This window comes from Muntiacus reevesi, chromosome 7 (genome assembly GCF_963930625.1).
Source record: "Muntiacus reevesi chromosome 7, mMunRee1.1, whole genome shotgun sequence".
Classification (NCBI taxonomy): Eukaryota; Metazoa; Chordata; class Mammalia; order Artiodactyla; family Cervidae; genus Muntiacus; species Muntiacus reevesi.
In genome coordinates this window covers 15,444,647-15,450,807 of record NC_089255.1, presented here as the reverse complement: position 1 = coordinate 15,450,807, position 6,161 = coordinate 15,444,647, and the positions used below count along the sequence as shown (strand labels likewise).

Sequence of the window (6,161 nt, the reverse complement as noted above, 5' to 3'; positions counted from 1 at the left end):
GGCATCCTTACCATGCTGAACCTTCCAATCCATTCACACAATCTGTCTCTCCATTTATTTAAATTTGTTTTCTTTCAATAGTGTTTTGAGTTTGAGCATACAAGTCTTCTCATATTTTGTTAGATTTGCACTTAAGTATCTCATTTTTTGGACAATTTAAAATGGCATTTTAATTTCAGTGTTCACATGGTTGTTACTAGAATGAAAAATGATAGTGCTAGTTGCTCAGTTCTGTCTGACTCTGCGATTCCATGGACTGCAGCCTCCCAGGCTCCTCTTCCCATGGAATTCTCCAGGCAAGAACACTGCAGTGGGTGGCCATTCTCTTCTCCAGGAGATCTTCCCAACCCAGGGATCAAACTCATATCTCCTGCATAGCAGGCAGATTCTTCACCTTCTGAGCCACCAGGGAAGCCCATATAGAGGTATAACTGATTTTACTATGTGGATCTTGTATACTATAACATTGATGAACTTACTTTTTAATTTTTGGAGGGTTTTTTTGGGTAGATTCCCTGGGGTTTTAGGCAGACAATCATGCCATTTGCTAATAATGCCATTTTTATTTCTTTCTTCCAATCATTATGCCTTTAATTATCTTTTCCTGCCTTAATACTCTCACTAGAACTTCTGCATTATGTTGACTAAGAGTGATGAAAGTGGAAATACTTGCTGTGTTCCTGAAATCTGGGAGAAAGCATTCAGTCTTTCTCCAGTAAGTAAAATTTTGGCTGTAGATTTTCTGTATCGAGTTGAAGTTCCCTTCTCTTCCTTTTTTCTAAGAGTCTTTATCAAGAATGGATGTTGAATTCTGTCAAATGCTTTTCCTGGAATAATTGATAGGACTGAGTGAGTGATTTTTCTCCTTTAGACTTTAAAGTGGATTATAGTAACTGATTTTCAAATGTTGACTTAACCTTGTATCCTGGGAATAATATTCATTTTGCTGTAGTGTATGATTCTTTTTATATAGTGCTGAATTCTATTTACTAATATTTTGTTAAGGATTTTTTCGTGTATATTCATGATAAGAACTGATTTGTCGTTTTCTTTTTTTGTACTATTTTTATTTGGTTTTGGTATCAGGGAAATACTAATTTAATATGTTATGAAAATTCTTTTTCTCCTCTCTGGAAGAGATTGTGTAGAATTGGTGTCAATTCTTTAAATGTTTCATAGGCTTTTCCAGTGAAACCATCTGGGTCTGAGGCTTTCTTTTGGGGCGAGTTTTTAAGTTATGAATTCAATTTCCTTAGTAGTTATAGGATCAGCTACTCAAGTTATCTGTTTCATCTTAAGTAAGTTGTGACAGTTTGTGTTTTGGGGGGAATTGGTCTTTTTCATCTAAGTTGTCAAATGTGTGTAGAGTTGTTCTTAGTACTTCCTTATTTTCCTTTTGATCTCTGCAGGGTCTGTATGAAAATTCAATTTCATTCAATTTCATGAAACCTCAATTTCACTTCTGACATTGATAATTCAAGGCTTCTCTCATTTTTCCTTTGTCTTCCTAGTTTTGTAATTTTACTGATTTTTTTCAAAGAATCAGCTCTTTGTTTCATTGATTTTTTTCTATTGTTTTTCTGTTTTCAATTCTATTGATTTCTCTTCTTATCCTCATTATTTCCCTTCTTCTTCCATTATGTTCAAAGAAGAAACTCTTTATGATATCAATCTTCAATTCATTGAGGCTTGTTTTATGGCCCAGGATACAGTCTATCATCATATACCAAGCTAAATGTATACCAAGATGTACGTATACCAAGATATATTCTGTTAGGGTGTGAAAAGACTGTGTAATTCTTCTGTTATTGGGTGGAGTGTTCTAAAAATGTCAATGAGATCCTGTTGGTCATTGTTTTCTTCTATATCCTTGCTGATTTTCTGTCTAGCTCTATCACTTGTTGAAAAGGGAATATTGAACTCTTCAGCTCTAAGTGTGAGTTTGTTTATTTCTCCTCTCAGGTCTGGCACTTGTTACCACATCTATTTTGCAGCTTTGTTGTTGGTGTATATATGTTTAGGACTGCTGTGCTTTCTTGGTAGAAATGTCCTGTTATTACTGTGTAACGTCCCTCTTTGTCCCTAGTAAAATTATTTGCTCTGAAGTTTGCTTTGATATTAATATAGCCATTCTTGCTTTATTTTTATTGCTATTTGCATGGGAGTTATATTTTCTAAAGAGCCTCTTTAAAATGGGAAATAGATGATGAGAATTATAGTTAAATGTTTTTAAAATGTAGACTAAACTTTCAGCTATACGTAGAGATAAGACACGACTGAGCGACTAAATTGAACTGAACTGAAAGAGAAGAATCCAAAAGTGCAGAGACCAAGCAGCGTTGCTGGATTCATTTATTTTACTCTCAGTGTGCTCTCTTATGGGTGAACAAATTAATAAAAGAATAATATGTTCTAGTAACTTTGATATGCCTAATTCAAAGCTGGCTTATACCAATCCTCGTAGAACTTATACCAAAGAACAGAACTATAATCAGAGGTCTCCTAATTTGGATTTTCTGGGGACAATTCTCCCAACCTCTAGAATTTTGATTGATTCCCTCAGGCCTCACATTCACAAAAGACCGCTTAGATATAAGATTTCAATATTTTTCCAAATGAAATCACATGTATGACCACAGAGGCATGCCAACAAGACTGAAAGAGGTGTATTGAACAACTTTAAACTTGGGACCCATTAGTGGACCCACACTGCTGATTGTGTCCTGTGACTTAATATCTTTACAAATTCTGTAATTATCTTCTAATTAGCACTAGTAAAATTTGTTATGTCTGTTTTTTTGTATTAAAATTGTTTTTAAAATGTAGATATTTAAAATATGCTTTGATTTTTGTGGCCTCATTCAGATATTTCTTCATTTTTAACTTACTAGGAATCTGGAGAAAAAAAAATGACATTAACAGAGTTTTCTTTTGATGGTTCAGTGAGCTCTGCATCCTTTGAGTATAGTATACCCTGATCTAGGACAACTGGATTCGTATTAGCTGATTATTTAGGCTTTTACCTAGAAACAGACTCAAGTATTTTCCACTTGTGTTAGAACAACACTTCTGAAGGAATCAACACTAGAAGGGTTGCTTTCCATCCATGAAACATATGGGGGGATGCTGATCTACCAACTCAAATAAACCATTTAATACAACCACAATGTGTATCTTGTCTTTTATGTATGTAATAGCAGGCAAGCTTCCTAAAGTAAATACAAATACAAAGTAGCTATTTTATCACCTTTTCTGAAAAGTCAAAATCTTTCTCAAAATCTGCTTAAAAACTGATGCCACAACTGTGTAATATAAATGCAAGCCAAAGACTAAGCCCCAGTCCTTTAAGATGGGATTTGTTGGTGAATTTAGATACTAAAAAAAAAAAAAAATTCCAATCCTCCAAATCATGGAGGCTATAAAAAAAAAATGTCAGGAAAGTTAATGACCTAACTAACTTGAACACTATCATGGGTTAAAATACTTTAAAAAATCAACCATAACACAGTGGATGTTCATGCCATTCCACCATTCACTCACTGGGGGTGACAGCCTGAGGCCACACTGTGGTCAAACAGAAAGGTAGAATTATGTGTGAGTCATATGTTACCATCCTCATATTGAGCTTCCCTGATAGCTCAGTTGGTAAGAATCCACCTGCAATGCAGGAGATCCCAGTTCAATTCCTGAGTTGGCAAGATCTGCTGGAGAAGGGATAGGTTACCCACTCCAGTGTTCTTGGGCTTCCACTGTGGCTCAGTTGGTAAAGAATCTGCCTGCAATGCGGGAGACCTGGGTTTGACCCCTGGGTTGGAAAGATCCCCTGGAGAAGGGAAAGGCTACCCACTCCAGTATTCTGGCCTGGAGAATTCCATGGACTTTATAGTCCAAAGGGTCACAAAGAGTCAGACATGACTGAGTGACTTTCACTTTCTTATCCTCATACTGGTGTGGTCTGGCAGAGCCATATATAGGTATTATGGTGGGATTCAAGCTTTGAAATCATGGTATATGTAATCAAAATTAACGTAGATTTTTGTCTGTTATCCATTGCTATTTTAACAATAATAAAAGCAGTTCTTCTGAGGCTTAAAAGATAAATATTAAAAGAGCAAACAGATACAGAAATCTCATTAACTGATGACTTAGGATCATTTCTTTCAAACCACTGATACATTCATTTGGAGCAAAGTTTAAACTGTTGTTTTGTTATGATTTAAATAGGTAATATACTCACATGGCTCAAAAATCAAACAAAGAAGTGTGCAATAAGAATACAATATTTAGAAATAAACCTACCCAAGGAGGCAAAAGGCCTGTACTCTAAAAACTGTAAGACTCTGATGAAAGAAATTGAAGATGACACAAACAGATGGAAACATATACCAAGTCCTTGAACTGGAACAATCAATCTTGTTAAAATGACCATACTATCCAAGGCAATCTACAGATTCAATGCAATCCCTATAAAATTACCAGTGTCATTTTTCACAGAACTAGAATAATTTTAAAATTTGTATGGAAACACAAAAGTCCCCAAATAGCCAAAACAATCCTGAGAAAGAATGGAGCTACAGTAATTATGCTCCCTCACTTCAGACTGTACTAAAAAGCTACATTCATCAAAACAGTGTGGTAACTGGTACAGAAACAGACACATAGATCAGTGGGACAGGGTAGAAAGCCCAGAAATAAACCCATGTGCCTATGGTCAATTAATCTATGACAAGCGAGGCAAGAATATATAATGAAGAAAAGACAGTATCTTCAATAAATTGTACTGGGGAGACTGGGTAGCTACACATAAGATAATGAAATTAGGACATTCTTTTAATGGCTTATACAAAAATAAACTCAAAGTGTATTAAATATCTAAATATAAGATGGGCTACCATAAAACTCCTAGAGGAAAACATAGACAGAACACTCTTTGATATAAATCACAGCAATAGTTTTTCAGATCTGTCTCCTGGAGTAATGAAAAGTAAAAAACAAACCAATGGGACCTAATTAAACTTAAATGCTTTTGCACAGCAAAAAAAAAACTGCCAGTGCAATAAAAGACAACCAAAACAATAGGAGAAAATATTTGCAAATGATGCAACTGACAGGGATTAATTTCCAAAGTAACCAGATACCTCATAGAGCTCAATGTCAAACAACCAAAAAAACAACCAAACAATCCGATCGAAAAATGGGCAGACCTAAATAGACACATCTCCAAAGCAGACATATAGATGGCCAACAAGCACGTGAAACGATGCTCAATATTTGCTATTTATTAGAGAAGTGAAAATAAAAACTACAGTGAGGTATCACCTCATACCAGGCAGAATAGCCATCATCAAAAAATTTACAAACACTCTTTCCCTTCAGCAAGCCACTGAAGATCCTGGTCTTGCCATGGGCCACCGCCCCGCTCTATATTACTGGTATGATAAGAACAAGCCAAACAAGCCTGCTTCTGCCGAGGTGTCCCTGATGCTAAGAGCCACGTCTTTGACTGGAGGCGAAAGAAGGCAAAGTGAATGAGTTCCCACTCTGTGGCCACATGGTATCAGATGAGTATGAGCAGCTCTCCTCTGCTGCTCTGGAGGCTGCCCCTATTTGTGCCAACAAGTACATGGCAAAAAGTTATGGCAAAGATGATTTTCACATCTTTGTGAAAGGTGTGGCTCCACCCCTTCCTCATCTGCATCAACAAGATGCTGCCCTGTGCTAGAGCTCCTAGTCTCCAGACAGGTATGTGCTGTGACTTTGGAAAGCCCCAGGGCCGGGTCGCCAGAGCCCACACCAGCCAGGTCATAATGTCCATCCACAACAACCTGTAGAACAAGGAGCACGTGATTGAGGCCCTCCACAGGGCCAAGTTCAAGTTCCTTGGTCACCAGAAACCCACATCTCCAAGAAACAGGGATTTACTAAGTTTAACGTGGATGAATCTGAAAACATGGTGGTAGAAAAGCAGCTCATCCCAGATGGCTGTGGGGTCAAATACACGCCCCTGGGCAAACGGTGGGCCCTGCACTCACGAGAGACTTGGCAAAGTCCCCTTCTTGCTCATGCCCACCAATGAACCCTACTTCCTTACCAAGGAAAAAAAATCCACAAACAATAAATGCTGGAGAGTGAAGTGAAAGTTGATCAGTTGTGCCCGACTC

The 6,161-nt window shown here is 37.1% G+C and overlaps 1 pseudogene; it reads left to right on the top strand.

Moving 5' to 3' along the window:
- The first annotated feature begins 5,403 nt into the window (after nt 1-5,403).
- LOC136172242 (large ribosomal subunit protein uL16-like) lies at nt 5,404-5,851 on the top strand (annotated as a pseudogene).
- The last annotated feature ends 310 nt before the right edge of the window (nt 5,852-6,161 follow it).